Source organism: Palaemon carinicauda, chromosome 4 (genome assembly GCF_036898095.1).
Source record: "Palaemon carinicauda isolate YSFRI2023 chromosome 4, ASM3689809v2, whole genome shotgun sequence".
Taxonomy (NCBI): domain Eukaryota; kingdom Metazoa; phylum Arthropoda; class Malacostraca; order Decapoda; family Palaemonidae; genus Palaemon; species Palaemon carinicauda.
Window position 1 is genome coordinate 73,223,679 of NC_090728.1, and position 17,933 is coordinate 73,241,611.

The 17,933-nt window shown below is 35.0% G+C and overlaps 1 protein-coding gene across 5 annotated transcripts in view; it reads left to right on the top strand.

Moving 5' to 3' along the window:
* Positions 1 to 17,933, top strand: part of Dlg5 (Discs large 5) — an 847,504-nt gene that overhangs the window by 349,000 nt on the left and 480,571 nt on the right. Inside the window, exon 1 of one of the 5 annotated variants that reach the window (XR_011044295.1) lies at positions 7,483 to 11,323. The exons of 1 other annotated variant lie outside the window; for it this stretch is intronic. The gene's annotated coding sequence lies outside the window, so the exon portion shown is untranslated. Of the gene's footprint in view, positions 1 to 7,482; positions 11,324 to 17,933 lie in introns of those variants that run through there. 3 more of the 5 variants (XM_068372363.1, XM_068372364.1, XM_068372365.1) reach the window with 3 other exon arrangements.

Here is a 17,933-nt window from a genome sequence, read left to right on the forward strand (position 1 = left end):
CCTTTTATTCTTTACTGTATTTATAACAAATGATATCGGCGTCAATGGACTTTGATGTCTGGTGTTCCACAGGGTAGTGATCTTGGCCCATTACTTTCCATACTATATAAACATGACACGTGGTTTGGCCTAGAAAACAAGCTTGTTGCACATGCAGATGATGCTACTCTCTTTGCATCAATGCCATCTCCTGAATGTAGATCTGTGGTTGCTGAATCCCTTAATAGAGATCTAGCTAAAATTAATGCATGGTGCAAATTATTGGGTATGAAGTTGAATCGTAACAAAACTCAAAGTATGATTGTAAGTAGGTCAAGGACAGGGGCTCCTCAACATCCGGATCTCAGCAATGACATGTTTCTTTAACTTTGTATAACTTAAAATTTTAGGTGTGACTGTTGACATCAAATTTACTGTTGAGAAACACATTAGGTCTTTCAATTGCACAAAAGATTGGCTTATTGAGAAAGTTTTCTAAGGTTTTCGGTGATCAATCGGTTCAGAAGAAGTGTTTTAATTCTTTAATTCTACCTTGTTTCGAGTATTGCTCTCCTATGTGGTCTTCAGCTACTGATTATCATCTTAATTTGTTGGACAGGAACTTACGGCTTATTAAATATTAGTCTTTGGCACCATCGTTCAATTAGTTCATTATGCATGTTGCAAAAGATTTTTCATAATTTTGACCATCCTTTAGATTCAGATCTTCCTGGACAGTTCCATCCTGTTCGTAAAACTAGGCGTGCAGTTTACTCTAGTAGTCAGGCCTTCTCCATCATGAGGCTCAATACTACACATTATTCTAGACGTTTTATTCCAGCTGTGGCCAAGTTGTGGAATGGTCTTACTAATTGGGTAGTTGAATCAGTAGACTTCAAAAGTTTAAAGTTGCAGCAAGTGTTTTTATGTTAAACAAGCTGACATAAGTCTTTCTGTAGTTATACAGTATATATATTATCTGTTTTAGTGTTTTTTAAATATTTTATTTTAATTTTTCATTACTTCTTATATCGTTTATTTATTTCCTTGTTTACTTTCCTCACGGCTATTTTTCCTTGTTGGAGCCCTTGGGCGTATAGCATCTTGCTTTTCCAACTGGGGTTGTAGCTTAGCTAGTAATGATAATAATAATCAGACTATAGGGCTCTGCTTAAACTGTTCTCCATCTAGACGCCCTCTTTCCCAGTTTGAATCAATCTATCCTAAAGGACAGCTCAAAGACCAGTCTCGGACAAAGGGATTCGTGCTACAGTAATATATTTAATTTTTGTTCTGAAGTATCATTTTAGCATGAAATGTTTTTTTTTTCTTTCTTTTTTAACGATAGAACATTCAATGATAAAATTATCCATAAGTGATAAACGTTGTCTCATACATACTGTACACACGTTTACAAAGTGAAATATAAGTTTTAATACTTAGTGGCAACTTAAGAACAACGCTGGCAAAATAAAGAATGACTGTAAGACATTATTTTTTGTATTGTCAGATCTTCAAAATCTTCAAAGCCTTTCTTAATGCACCAGTTTTGTGCGCTATTAAAGAAAAACAGACCGGATATATTTATCTAAAAGTATATTTGCAATCAGTAATAGCTCATAGAAATATAAATAAGCTGCATGAACTTGAGGTATCATTGTCATTGAAAGAATATGGGTATGAAAGATCGTATGTTCTAGAGTCCAGTTGGTCTAGAATCAGACCAACTAATAATTATACTTTGAGGGTTATTAAGATAGACTTGTTACTCATAACTTCGGCCATGCTTTAATTTTAGCAAGATATCATTTATTGGAGTCAACAGCCACATATATACACTCTAGGAGTCTAGGAGATATGATCGATATGAAGTAAATAGTGTCTTCCGAAGGGGGAACAAGTTTTTTTTTTTTTTTTTTTTCCAAACGCTTCATATCAATATGGAATGTAAATGGTTGAGAATAATATCCCGAGGAACGCAAATTTTTACGTTCCATTAGTTACTATGGTGTCCCTCATTAGGCACTGTTTGTAATATTTGTTAACAGGTCAATGAAAGTATGTACTGGAGAAAAAAAAAAAAGTTTTCACTGTAGAAAGCGGCACATGAGTCAAGATCGATCGATCACACGTACTTTATGACCAGAATCGTGGGATTTCTCTGTGACCTTGTTAGTTAGACGAAGATGATAACAAGCTCCAAGGCTTACGAAAGCCAGACTGCAAACTAGGAAAAAATTTACGTGTCAATATATGCGTATAGATATATTACCAGAAGACACTCGGATACCTTAGATGCTAAGAGATTTCTGAAAATTGGGTGGTAATAAGCAGAGCTCTAGAGCTACTAAAACCACATCTACCTAATAGTATAATACCAATTTTTCAACAAATACGAAAACATTTTCTTCTCAAAACAGCTGTAACTGAGCTCAAATGGCCCAAATTCATAAATACAATCCTAGAGTAAACGATAGAGAATGCTTTGCCGCTTAAGATTCTCAATGTTGTACATATTTATACAATTTGTGTAAATGTGTTATGGCATCTGTGTTAGAATCGTGATCCAGCCGCCGTCTTGGTATTCTAGGGGGGTTGTAAATGACACTACAAGTGAAGAAGTAGGATTTTAAGGAGAGCCTTTGGAGGGGGGTAGGGATGAATGATCTTTTCAGAAGAGGCTGGTCTCTCATCTGAAGTACATTACGTGGAAAACAGACTTTCACGGTGAAAAGAGGTAGTACCCCCCGGGTAAAGAGAGAGAGAAGAAAGGGACGTAGTCAAATGAAAATGAGTATCCCCGGTCCCACAGGGGGCATAGGGGTAAACTTCTCTCTTTAGGGAATGGGGAAAACATTAACAACATTTTTTTTTATTAAAGTCATCTTTTATTTGGTTGTGGGCCAAAGCTTTCTTAAGAGTCATCCTTAAGGTCCAATTTTAGAAGGGCATTATTCATCTGGTACTCGGAAGAGAGAGAGATTGATTGATTGATTGATTATCAGTAATCTGGCATTGAGAGAGAGAGAGAGAGAGAGAGAGAGAGAGAGAGAGAGAGAGAGAGAGAGAGAGAGAACTTAATGCTTGTTGACTATAATACATTAATTTGACTCTATGAAACGCTTGTCAATTTCTGTGGGTAAACAAGGCAGTTCTATATGCAAGTAAAATAACATGTAAATTTGTCTGGTAATCATTGTATCTTAACTGTAATATCAGTTTTATAATTTATTGTCCTCTGGACTCTTCGTGAAACTTTTAACTAATTTTCAAGGGATCGAGTGGGTTTAACGAAATGTATGAAAAGGGTTGATTTCATGATATTACAAAAATTGTAAAGGAACGCGTGCTAAGTTTGTATCAGTGCGTACTTATATGTACAGTATTTCTACCTACTTTTAACTTCGTTTATCGAGTCTTCTTTATTGGCCAAATTTAAGCTCCATACACCAAAGTTGGTCTAACTACACATTTATAAAACCATCCTTTTACCCTTGTACCAACCCTCTTATCACATGATATTCCAGATGATCTTCTCCAGTTCTCTCCAAGCACTCCTATCTTATGGTTATTTTCTGATTCCATGCCTCCATTATCCATCATACGTGTTTCTCCGCTTGATGTTATCCACGCCCCGGTTTTCCTTCTCCTCCTCCGTCACGCTTCCCTTGTCATCACCATTTTTCCTATTCAGTTGAAGGGATTTCAGTCTTATTTGGGACAAAGTTGACACCATACTTTGATTTGCATGAAAGCAGATCTTTCTGCCATTTTATCTGTCAGGGTTTGTCATCGCAACTCTTTCTGCCCAGCTAAAGGGAGTTTAATATGACTAAATATAAAGGCAGACCAGCTCATTAAATGTGAAGGAGGAAGATTGTCTGCCTGACAGTCTGATTAAGTGCCAGTCCCTCTCTTTTCTTGTCACTGCAACTCTTCCAAAATTTGAAGACATTTCAGCCTTGGTACGCAGGTAGAGCAGATCATTATGCGTAAATTTGAGTCTTTCCCGCCACTGTATTTCTCACAAGGTTGAATGTATCTTGGTCAAATGTGTTGTGCAATAATTTTACCCAAAATTTAGATCATAGATCTGAATTAAGTAGATTTTGTAAATAAAATTAATGTTGGTCACAGTTTATTATATATAAGCGATATGGATCTCATATATATTTTCTACAAGTTTTATTAAGCAAGGACAGTGACTATGGTTTTGACCATGACCTTCATACGAAATATAGACGAACGTTATCCTTATGGGAAAATTTAAGTTGATTTTAAAGTTTTTGAATGATTGTATCTTATGGCTCCGTGTCCTAAATGGTTTCTTCAGTTCCCTACAGAATTACAAAATTACACAAATATATATATTTTACACAAAAAAACTACAAAAAGAAGAGACCAATAGATTACAACTATTTTTATGTACACATAACGTGCTGTTACGAGATGGTAGCTTTTGTTAGGTACGAAGTGGAGAAACTATCCACAAATTAACCCTAAGGTTGGTGATGCTTGAATCACTCGCAAAGTCATCTAAAGATATGGAAAATATTCGTAAATCTTCATTTCACTTCAATTTAATGAATATATAAAGCATTGTACATCTTATTGGCATTTTCTTTTATCATCAACAATGCATACATGATAAACTATTATTACGGAGTTGAATAACTCTCGGTCTCATTGTTTGGTCTTTTGGTCCGTAGTACCATCTACCCATGTATTCTCTCCATCTACCTATCGAGCTTTTACTTATTTTGGGAGATTTCTGATGCTTACTTTTATCAATGTTCAGTTTTTTTTTTTCCTCCATGAAGTTATGATAGTAGGTGCTGAAACCCTTTTCCTCGATATTTCTGTGCTCATTATAAAGATATGTACAGATTTATTTTTTTTATTAATGATAATAATGATTATGTATGATTATGTTTTAGGGATAAAAATTCATTAAAACTGTGCACGTATAATTGTTGTCACGTTTCTGCTCACTCTTTTGCGACGATTAATAAATTATGTACTTGTAAGTGAAGAAAATAATTTTGCAAACTCTAATTTGAAAATGATTTTAAAGTTCCATCTCAGTTTTCCCCAAGGCCATTGTTTGCAGTACCTGGGGAAACCCCCCCCCCCCACCTTAGTTTGTTGGGTGTGGGGTGGGGTCCGGTAAGAGTAGTCTTTTGAATAATTTTCTTGTTTCACGTTCATTTTCGTTGATGTTATTTTTTAGGAATCTTTCATAGTGAATTGTGAATGTCTTTATGGAATGGTAATATTGAAAGTTTCAATCTCTCTCTCTCTCTCTCTCTCTCTCTCTCTCTCTCTCTCTCTCTCTCTCCTAATACTAAGTAGTTCAATTGCTTTCTTAATCTAGGATCTCTACTCCAAGTATATAGTAACTGGCTTAATTTGTTGAAGTTGGGTCTTTGACAAATGTCGATTGAATAACTTTTCGAATGTTCAGTGGCATTTTTCTAAAGTTTTGTTATGGCATATTATTTTTTCATTTTCATTTATTTGAAAACTATATTTTAGACCGTATTAGAGACACGCTTTCTTAGTAATATATATGTAAGTTTTTAAGGATCATCACGAATCATGTTTTCGTAGGCTTTTATAAAGTTCATCTTCTGGCAGTTGAATTTCGTATCATTTAATTAAGCATGAACTATTTTCTTCTGCTGAAGTTCTCTTTTGTAGTCTTTTCTGGCTCATTGTTAGTTTCCTGCTTTTTGTTAAGTCAAAAAGAGTAATTCTCCTTTCGAGGCTGATACATTGGGTGGCCAAGGAAGGACCGAGGGCAAAAAAAAAAAAAAAAAAAAAAAAAAAAAAAAAAAGGCTGAGCGCGAATCAGAGTTCCGGATTGCATTTAGGTTTCCCTCTGGCCTTAAGTACAGTACATACACACACTTACTGACTCGGGGATGTTTTCCCCACAGAAATGGGGGAAAAGAAATTTGTTTATAATATGAATCTCGGGGTTTTGGTAGGAAATAAGAAAAAAGTAATGTTATGCTTTTTTCCTTATTATTATTATTATTATTATTATTATTATTATTATTATTATTATTATTATTATTATTATTATTATTAGCTAAGCTGCACCCCTAGTTGGAAAAGCAAAATGCTATAAGCCCAAGGGCTCAAACAGGGAAAAATAGCTCAGTGAGGAAAGGAAATAAGGAAATAGATAAGCGATATAAGAAGTAATGAAAATTAAAATAAAATGCTTTAAAACCATTAACAACATTACAACATATTTAATATATAAACTATAAAAGGTCTTATGCAAGCTTGTTCAACATAAAAACATTTGCTGCGAGTTTGAACTTTTGAAGTTCTACTGATTCAACTACTCGATTAGGGAGATCATTCCACAACTGGTCAGAATTATAAAAAATCTTATGCAACATACATAATGAACTAATTGAACGACGGTGCCAAAGGTTAATATTTAGATCAGGAATAAAATTTTTTTAATAAACTGTAAGTTCCTCCCCAACAAATTAAGATGAGAATCAGCAGGTAAAGACCAGACAGGAGAACAATACTCTAAACAAGGTAGAATTGAAGAATTAAAACACTTCTTCAGAATAGATTGATCACCGAAAATCTTGAAAGACTTTCTCAATAAGCCAATTTTTTTGTGCAACTGAAGAAGACGCAGATCTAATGTGTTTCTCAAAAGTAAATTTGCTGTTGAGAATTACCCCTAAAATTTTAAGTCATACAAAGTTAAAGAAACATTATCAATGCTGAGATCCGGATGTTGAGGAGCCACTGTCCTTGACCTAATTACAATCATACTTTGAGTGTTATTAGGATTCAACTTCATACCCCATAATTTGCACCATGCACTAATTTTAGCCAGATCTCTATTAAGGGATTTAGCAACCACAGATCTACATTCAGGAGATGTTCATATGTTCATAATGGGATCCTAGAGAGAGAGAGAGAGAGAGAGAGAGAGAGAGAGAGAGAGAGAGAGAGAGAGAGAGAGAATTTTATTTTGAAATTCTTTCATTGGACATTAATAGATTTATTTCGTATTTTTTTTTTTCAATACTTTAAATGGCAGTTCCTTGTTCCAGAAGAAAACAACCGCAGTGATTTGTGTTTATTGTGATGAGAAGGAAAAATTTCCATAGTATCTCTCCGAAGTGCTCCCGAGGGGTCCGATTCATTTTTGGATTTTCTTTAACCGCCACCACCTCCCGCTTCCCCATCACCGTCGTCACCGTCGTCGGCAGCAAGCAGAGCTCTCTCCCACTCCCCCAACCACCAACCCACCCCAAGTTATCTGCTCCTCTTTCCGAGAGAGAGAGAGAGAGAGAGAGAGAGAGAGAGAGAGAGAGAGAGAGAGAGAGAGAGAGAGAGAGAGAGAGCTGCTGCTCCTCCCATGGTTGTCTCCTCTTTTTCCTCCTCCTCCTCCTCCTCCTCCTCCCCACCTGCGCCTGCAGGTCAGGAGTGGGCAACGTCAGAAGGCCGCACTTCGCCACGCGCCGTCACACTGCCACCACCACACCACCACCACCGCCGCCGCTGCCGCTGTGCCGCCTCCGCCATCCCCACTTGGCAGCTCACGGCTTCTCTCTCCTACGTTGTTGTTGCTGCTGCTGACGCCACTACTACTACGATGGGCATTGTGGCATCCCTCGTCGTCATTGTTGTGGTCATACTCGTCGTTTTGGGCACAGCTAATCCTGCTGTCGCTGCTGCTCTTGCTGCTGCTGACCATGGGCAAGGGTGCTAGGGCAGCAGCAGGATGGTGGGGCAGCCACACAATCACAACATCATCATCCTCGGCAACAACACCACAACACCGCTCAAATATTAGCTTCCTCCTCCTCCTCCTCCTCCTCCCCTCCTGGGTACATCCAAGTCCAAGAGCAACAACAGCCGTTATTGTTAAAACTAACACTGTTATCACTGCTGCTATTGCTGCTACTCATACTGCTACTGATACTACGACTGTTGCTGCTGTTATTACAACTACATCTCCCGCTACCACTACTGCTCCAGTGAGTTCCTTGTTCTCGTCCACATTGCTATGATGATCATGGCACTCTCCTACTCCGGCACCAGTTGGCACTGTTGTTCTTGTTATTGTTATCTCGCGTAGTGATTTGGTTGTGGAGAGAAAAATAAAAGGAAAGAGAAGAGACATGATAAAGGAATCATAATAAAATTAACAGTCCCCTACTACTCTCATTATCGCCTTCACTTATAATTATTGGTCTTGATTGGAGATTGGGGAAGGATAATAACGAGTGCGACTTCTGTATACAGTATACTTATCGTTTGTGGCACTAATATTGATAATATCTGTGTCAGTAAGTCATCCTCTTCAATCATTGTGGCCTTTCCTAATAACCGTTCTTGTCATCAGCACTGATACTATTTCTACTACTATTACAATATCGTCTTTCTACTACTGTTACCACAACGTATTAGAGAGACTCGAAAATGGATTTAAAGCAACAGCAACCGAAACCAAATATTGTTGAGGAATAGCTGGCTCACTCTCTCGACAACGCCTTCATTTGTTTGTTGACAATGCGAGTTTTGTTTTGATACACTATACACAGCTATTATATCGTTCTCCAGAAGATCAATATCGCGTACATTTAGAGGAAGGGTAGATGATGTGCGCTCAGTCATTAACGAAATTATTATAATCAGTGAACGAGACTTCAAAGTGAGATGTGTCTCAGAGATAAGATATAGATATAGCTATAGCTATTATATATTTGTCTGCCTATTTTGAAGTGGATGGCGTGTGTCCCGCCCAATTAAAAAAGAAAATATTAGCAGATATTTTAAAAGACTTTTTTTAAAAAAGATATATATTAATTAAATATATATATATATAGTCTATGAATAGATATTTAATAAAAAGAAGTTGATATATATCTTATACAGTATGGCCTGTGTATCTGAGTGTGTACTTCGTGTGTGGTTTACCTTTTCTTGTCACGCCAGTATCTCATCCTGAGTCCAGAGTGAGGGAACTATAGAAATTAAAGCATTGATAGCGAAGCCTCACGATTGCTTTCAAGTACATTGTTAGTTTTACTCATAATTGTGTATTGGTGCAGCTTCGATTAGTGCCTCATTTAGAAAGTGTATAGAAATTTTGACATTTGAGCAAATGATTATTGTTTTCTAAAGAAAAAAAATCTTGAGAAAATCATACCAAATATTTATTGATATTGGCTCAATTTAGATTCTCTAAATAGAAAAACCCGAAAGAGATAAAGCAAAACAAGGCTCGTGTGTTTGTGCATGTATTATGTTTTGCTAATAATCTGTTCATGATTTTGGTCAGCAGTTGTATTTCTGATCAAAGAGAACATTTCGAGGAATAATTTTTCCCACTTGAGATCTCCTGCAAAAGGATACTCTAGTTATGGATGTTTGAATTGCTGAGGAACTTTTTTTGAAGTTTCATTTTTCATCTTCGTTTTGGAGGAACCCTGAGGAGGAGGAACCGATGATAGAGAAGGATCACGTGGATTATCATTTTTTAATGTAAAGGAAGTTGAAAAAATATAGATACACACATAAAAAAGTCTGAACGAGAACGAGGAAAGCCAGATATGTGGAATATTGTAAAGAGGAGAAATGAGCACTAACGTTGGCAGGCAAAGTTGAGTGAGAGGAGAGTGTGTGAAAAAGAAAGAAAGGAACCAAAAGGCTGGAAGCTGCATCAGCGGTTCCGGTGTTTGGAAAGACTTGTTGCGCGCTCACTCGCTCTTTGCAAGCTTAACACTTGCAGCTATTTGTGGTGTGGGGTCTGTTTTCGAGTTTGGTGACGATGTTGTCTTGTTCATGCAAGTCTCTATTTGGTTATTGGGCTTTGTCCATCTGATTGGTTTGGTGGTTGTGATTTTCTTATAAAATAGAATCAATAGAGAAGACATCCCTGGGTTAGCTGTTGTCGTCTTGCATCCCTTTGTTGTCTGGTGCGTGTTGTACTTAGTTGTGTGTGTAAGGAGCGTGGGTGTGTGTACGTGCTTCTTTTGATTCAAAAATGTTCATTATTTCCTATTTCTCGTGTCTTACGTTGTTGGTATCTTAGTCAAAAATAAAGAGAGATAATTGTCTTAAACACAGGCAAACGATAAGAAGCACTTGCTTTTGTAATTACTACCTCTTACTTATAGAGCTCCTTAAAAGTACTGCCGAAGACAACAAATGTTCTCGTCATGATTTGGTTTTTAAATATTTAGAGATTTGTGGTATAAATAGAATCGTATTCATGTGGTTGAAATGGCTTATAATTAGTGTGAAATGTTGTCCTTGTTGGGCACGAAGGAATAGTAATAAAATTAGTACCTTCTAAAGAAATCAGTTGTCAAATTGCATCGCGAATTGTTATTTCTACGTCTCCCTCATTACCTTACCCGTTTGTTGGGTTTTTCTTTGACGTTTGCAATGTTAGTTTTTATAGAAAATGAAGTTGTCGGTAGCATTGTCCTGGATTACTAGTTTCTTTATCCATTTCTGGGATAGCAAGTTTGTGTTTGTTAGATAATTATCTTTTATGTGAAGTTAGTGTTTGAATTGCTCTGCTGAATAATGGTTTGCTAAAAGCATGCACGAAGTAGAGAGAGAGAAAGAAAGAGAAAGAGAGAATTCTGATGAATAAGGACAACAACAAAGGCTAAGAAAAGAAGGAAAACTGTTATTGATGGAACCGAGAGTTTTGAAAGAACCCTTACATCGATTTGGTGGGAGAGTGCGCTTGAGATATTGAGAGAGAGAGGGAGAGCTTTGTCGAGTTTTACAATTTGTTTTTTTGTTTTTTAAAAGCCGGGTTGGCTTGGTTCTTAGTAGTGAAAAGACAAAGAAATAAAGGAAGGAAAGGATAGAAGAAAGACTAAATAAAAGAGGTATCCCGGTAGCTTGGTGGTGCCCTCATCGAACTATTGACCTGATATCTAAGGAAATAGATGGTTGATTGAGGGAGGTGAAGCAAAATGAATACTAAGGAAGGACCTTTTTGGTGGCTTGGCAGTGTCTTCAGTTATTGCGACGACGCTTTAAGGAGCTCAGATCTGTAAAGCGGACAAACAGTTTCTTTTAATTCGTGTGAAGTTTTGGTTTCTCGCCTGGAAAAAAGTTGGGAATCTTATGAAAAAGAAGACATTCCCCAGTGCCTGTCTCCCCATGTTAATAGATCAAGATAGCGATATAGATTAGTATACATATAGATATATATATATATACATATATTGAGTGTTTTCTATCTCGTCAAAATGCAGTTTTAAGCTTCTCCGTTGATGTTGTGTTTTAAATGGTGTTTTCAAAAGCAAAAGATAATCTAGCAAATTATTATAAGGTAAATTGTCCTGGGGAAAGTGTTGCGTGGAATTTGGTTGTTATGGAAATCTGTTACAGTAGAACCAGTGCTATTTGTGATTGAACGTGTGGTCCTGCATTCTTTGCACTGAATTTGAAAGTTTTTGTGGAAACAAAGTATATACACCAAGTGATCACAAGTAACTTTGCTACAAGATTGGGACAACTGTTGCGCATTTTCATCGCTGCTTGATGGGAGCGTTGGTTCACTTGGAAGTTTACTGATATTTCAGCTGCATAGATGAACGGTGCACATATGCTGAACTTTAGAGTTTATCAATGTGTTTTTATTGTTTGCTGCAGTAGGAGAAGGGAATGTGAATATTTGAGTATATATTGGGTTGTTACTTTTTGAAATTGAGGTAAATATGGTCATTTTTGTCTAATTTTAAGATAATTGATTTATTACTCTGTAAAACAACTAAAGTCAAATACTGTTGTGGTTTTCAAGTTAATGACTAATTTATGACTTATTACTCTTAAACATTTACTCGACAATGAATCCGGTATAACGATCTTAATTATATATTACTTTATTTGATGTGTGTAAGTTACTGCTTTCTTAATCTCAAAGATATGAACTGATCCTAGAAGAAACCTAGTTTATATCTTTGATTGTATGAGGGAAATTACTTTGGGGGAATCCGATGGATATTTTCTTTACTGGTCACACACACACACACACACACACAACACACACACACACACATATATATATATATATATATATATATCTATCTATCTATCTATCTATCTATCTATCTATCTATCTATATATATATATATATATATATATATATATATATATATATATATATGTGTGTGTGTGTGTTTTTATGGTGAATTTCAAGGGGTGGTCACATGGAGACGGTGTAGATATTCCTTTAGAAAATGAGTTAGCCACCACTAAAAGTGTTGCTTTATGTTGTACAGTATACAGCATAACTGGTGATACCTGAATTCAGTGATTTTCGTTCTAAAGTCACTAACTGGCAACTCTCAGATTCTTCACATTTTTAATGGGACTAGGTTCCAGGGACAAAGTATTTTGAAACTTCGCTCAATAAAAGATACAGTTCATTAAGCATGATTTAAAAAAAAAATAGGCTATATTTTATATCAAAATATCAGCTAGATCATTATGGAAAATTAACCCAATAATCTTTAATTATGATAGAAATGAAAAAAGAATAAATACTTGATGAGTCTGACTTTTTAGTCACCATAGTTATGTATTTAACGTAAAGAGCATATCGGAGAAGTAGTTGTGGGCGGGGTCTAACCGGACATCAACTGACAGTCTCACGGTGGCACTCTCACAAGAAAGTCATCTGTCATATATGGCTAGAGCTACCTAGCAACTAGCGGATAGCTGTAACTCAGGATAGGCTTATTTCACCAGATTCTCTATTAGAAAAATATATATAACCAATCGTCCTAACATCAATGAAAGGGCTATTTATAGATGGTTAAACAATTTTTGAAGGCTGAAATGATGATGATGATGAAAACAATACAATGAAAGTGAAAAATTGAAAAGTCATCCTAGGGATGAGAGACCCTGCTGCTGCACAACCACAACAGAAGACGAAGAGTTATAAAGCCTAGACTCCAGAGCCATCCTATTATCATCATCACTACCATTATTATTATTATTATTATTATTATTATTATTATTATTATTATTATTATACTTCAAGATACGTTGTTATTGCCTTTCTGTAGAATCTGCACATAACACGTATGGTTGAATATGTCTGTCCTGATTATAGTTTTCCGTTTGTAAAGTAAAAGTAGAATAATAGAAAGGTAGAATTAATTGCATTTCAAATAGCGAAGATAACTCATCGTCTCACTTATTTATTTATTTATTTAATTTTTCCTCAAACTGAAAAAAAAAAACCATTAGGAGGCAAGAATTATTTAAGTAGCGTTGACTATAGTCCAACTCTAAACGATGATTTTTAATAGTTTATTGCAAGTTTTGAAATCACGATCCTAACTAACGTTTGTTTCATACGCAACATGACATAAGCAAAAAATGAGTAATAACTTAGAGATCATATCCCAAATGCATAAATTATTGTTATGAGACTAAATTTTTCTCCATCTAGACGCCCTCTTTGCCAGTTTGAATCCTTCTATCCAGAAAGACAGCTCAAAGACCAGTCTGACTGACTCGCCCGGAGTCACTTTGACAAATTGGATTCGTGCTACAATAATATATTTAATTTTTGTTCTGAAGTATGATTTTAGCATGAAAAATTTTGTTTTTCAATGATTTAGCATTATTCAATGATAAAATTATCTATAACAAGTAACCAATATTGTCTCATACATACACATGCTTTCAAAGTGAAATATAAGTTTTAATACTGAGTGGCAACTTAGGAACAACACTTGTCCGAAGCAAAAATAAAATAGTATCATCAGTTTTGCTGCATACTGTACCCGGTTTCAAGGAAGCGTTTGCAGAAGTAGGACTTTCTTTATTAGAAAAGATTTCTGACAGTACCGGAAGATCTTTCTTGTGTACTTGATATAATCATTCTATTCTTAATCTTACGCAAGAGCCGGTGCCTTGGATTCTCTCTCTCTCTCTCTCTCTCTCTCTCTCTCTCTCTCTCTCTCTCTCTCTCTCTCTCTCTCTCTCTCTCTCTCTCTCTCTCTCTCTCTCTCTCAGTAATTGATAAGGTTTATGAACCTTAAACATAGAAAGGCTAACTGTTCCATTTTATCCATTCTTGATCAAGTAAATTTTATTCATGCAAGAATTGACTTTATACATACGCACGTGCGCACACATACACACACACATATATATATATATATATATATATATATATATATATATATATATATATATATATATATATATATATATATATATAGGCTCTGAAAAATCTTTTGATTCTGTTAATACGTCAGCTGTACTGAAAACCCTTCAAAAACAAGGAATAGAAGGATCTTATGTTAGAAAACTTGAAAATATCTATACAGGAAGTACAGCAATTCAAAAAATACATAAAGATTAAAATAATTCCGATTTAGAAAGGGGTTAGAGAGGGAGACCCCATTTCCTCTAAATTATTCACAGCATGTTTAGAAGTCTAAGAATTTAGATTGGGAAAAATACTTAACAACTTAAGATTTGCAGGTGATATATTTGTGTTTAGTGAATCATGAGAGGAATTAGAAAAAATGCTTGCTAGAAGATTTAAATTGAGAAAGCAGAAATGTAGAACTGAAAATGAATATGAGTAAAACTAATATAATGTTCAATGAAATGCAGAAAGACAGCAAATTAGAGTTATGGACAAGCCTCTGGAGATTCTTAATGAATATATATATATATATACTTAGGCCAGACAGTAAGGGTTTCCCCAGGACACAAGACCAAAATTAAAAGAAAAATAAGCATGGGATGGAGAGCATTTGGTGAACAAAATCAGATTATGAAAAGTATAATACCACTTTCTTTAAAAAGAAAGGAATTTGATGAGATGGTCCTACCAGTATTAACTTATGGATCAGAAACTTGGAGCCCTACTAAAGCCGTAGAACATCAGCTAGTTACAACTCCAAGAGCTATGGAAAGAATAATGATGGGAATAACACTAAGAGACAGAAAAAATAGCAACGTAGATACGAGAGCAAACTAAAAAAGAGGATAGTCTAACAATTGCTAAGAAAAAGAAATGGACATGGACAGTACTTAGAATGAGAATGACAGAAAAAATGGACATTAAGAATAATAGAATGAGTCCCTAGAGATTGTAAGAGAAGCAGAAGAAGGAAAAGAAGACAATGGATCGACGAACTAAGGAAGTTTTCGGACGTGGACTGGCACAGAAAGACCATAAACAGACGCAAGTAGAAGGACATGCCTGAAGTCTTTGTTGTTCTGCAGTGGACTAGTAACGGCTGATGATGATGATGATGATGATGATAATACACACAGCACACAAGGATCACAGTGAAAATAAAAATGAAATAGGAAATATAAGATTAGGTCCTGACTAGTTTCGTGTTATTTCTTCAGAGGACTGATTTATTGAGCGAGTTCTCTTTACACTTTACATGGTACAGTGAGAGTACGAACATACATATAGATATTTACGAAACAATACTCCACCCCCAAACAAACCACCTGGCCTATATTTTCAGGTGTTTGTGAGAGGAGTTCTTACCCCCATTAGCCAGATATTAAAAATGGGTCAATTCGGAGGACAAGTAAATATATAGACCTTCCGATACAGTTTATATTATTATTCGTTTACCTTACCCATATAAATACACACACACACACACACATATATATATACACACACACACACACACATATATATATATATATATATATATATATATATACACATACATACACCGTGTATATACAAGCATGCAAATGCATATGCTTAGATGCACGCACCCGTATGTAAATGTTTGCATACATGATTAACTTGTATATACTTATTGATGCAAATGTAACGGAAGGCCTAAAAATTTACATCACCAACTGTCTGATGAGGTATGGACTCACCTTACAAATACCTGAAAGTATAGTTCAAGTAGTTTGTTGGGGTGTGGAGTTTTGTTTTGTAAATATCTATATGTGTACTCTTATTGTTTTGCTCAATAAAACAGTCCTTTGAAGATGTATCACGAAACTAACTGGTCAGGACGTAATTTTATATTTTTTTATTTTGTTTTCCCTGGGGTTCTTTTGCATCTGAGTATCACGTTTTTCATGTTATTTTTATGTATATGAATACGTATACAAACACACACACACACACACACACACACACACACATATATATATATATATATATATATATATATATATATATATATATATATAATACAAATCAATACATTATGTTCAACAGAAATTATATCTATACCTCTCGTTGGAATCGGACCCTAAATTCTTCAAATCATGGCAGCAGAAGTCATGAAAGAAGTCAATCTAAGTGCTAATTGAATTGAAGGAATTACCCGATGAAACCCCTTCTTACTTACTAGCGAGTTTTACAAGATTGCAGAAATACCTTTTATTATTATTATTATTATTATTATTATTATTATTATTATTATTATTATTATTTGCTAAGCTACAATCATAGTTGGGAAAGCAGGATGCTATAAGCCCAGGGGCTCCAACAGGGAACATAGCCCAGTGAAGAAAGGAAACAAGGAAAAATTAAATATTTTAAGAACAGTAACAACATTAAAATATATATCCTATTTAAACTATAAACTTTTAACAAAACAAGAGGAAGAGAAATAAAATACAAGTGTGTGCCAGTGTACCCTCAAGCAAGAGAACTCTAACCCAAGACAGGGCAAACAATGGTACAGGGGCTATGGCGCTACCTACAACTAGCGAACAATGGTTTGATTTTGGGGTATCCTTTTCCTAGAAGAGCTGCTTACCATAGCTAAAGAATCTTTTCTACCCTTACCAAGAGGAAAGTGACCATTGAACAATAAGAGTACAGTAATCCCTTGGGTAAAGAAGAATTTTTTGGTAATCTCAGTGTAGTCAGGTGAATGGGGACAGAGAAGAATATGTAAAGAATAGGCCAGACTATGCGATGTATGTGTAGGCAAATGGAAAATGAACAGTAACCAGAGACAAGGATACAATGTAGTACTGTCTGGCCAGTCAAAGGACCCCATTACTCTCTATAGCGGTAGTATTTCAACACATTTGATTTTTAATAAACCTTATATTAAAGAGTTAATGTATGAAGAAAATCAACATATTATCATCATCAATATAAAGCCATGAAAGAAGGAGGAACCTAAGTGTTAACTCCATTTAAAGATTTGCCTAACGATACGACTGTCTATGACCACCGTTGGTTAAATAGTGGTCCTGAAATTTTTAAACATCTGCCGTGAAACTGTGGTAGTTGTGTAATAGGTAAAACGGTTGATTGGCAGGCGAAAGTTTTCTACTTGGAAACGGGTTGATTTGGGAATACTGATAAACTCAACATTTTATTTTTAGTGTGAAAAATTTCACTAATATGGAACGTCATTTTTAATTTAACATTCGTGTAAAGTGTGCGCGTCCTTATATATATATATATATATATATATATATATATATATATATATATATATATATATCTATATATATATCTACATATATATATATATATATATCTATATATATATATATATATATATATATATATATATATATATATATATATCTATATATCTATATATATATATATATATATATATATATATATATATGTATATGTATATGTATATGTATATGTATATGTATATGTATATATATTCACTGCGTCAAAAAAGTTGTGGTCCATTTAGAAGCATTTTATGGGCCCCACTTCAATTATACTATGCATTTATGCCAGTTTCTCACATTCAATTTCCTCAATAACGTCTATCAATATTTTCTCTCTTGATTTCTAAAGAAATCTAATTCTCTCGATCTTGTGAATCCTACAACTTTTTTTGTGAATTTAATTATGTTAGCATTTTAGTCACTATCTGTGTACTGCTTTTGAAAAAAAAAAAGTATCATGAGTTTTCCCACGTGAAAGGTG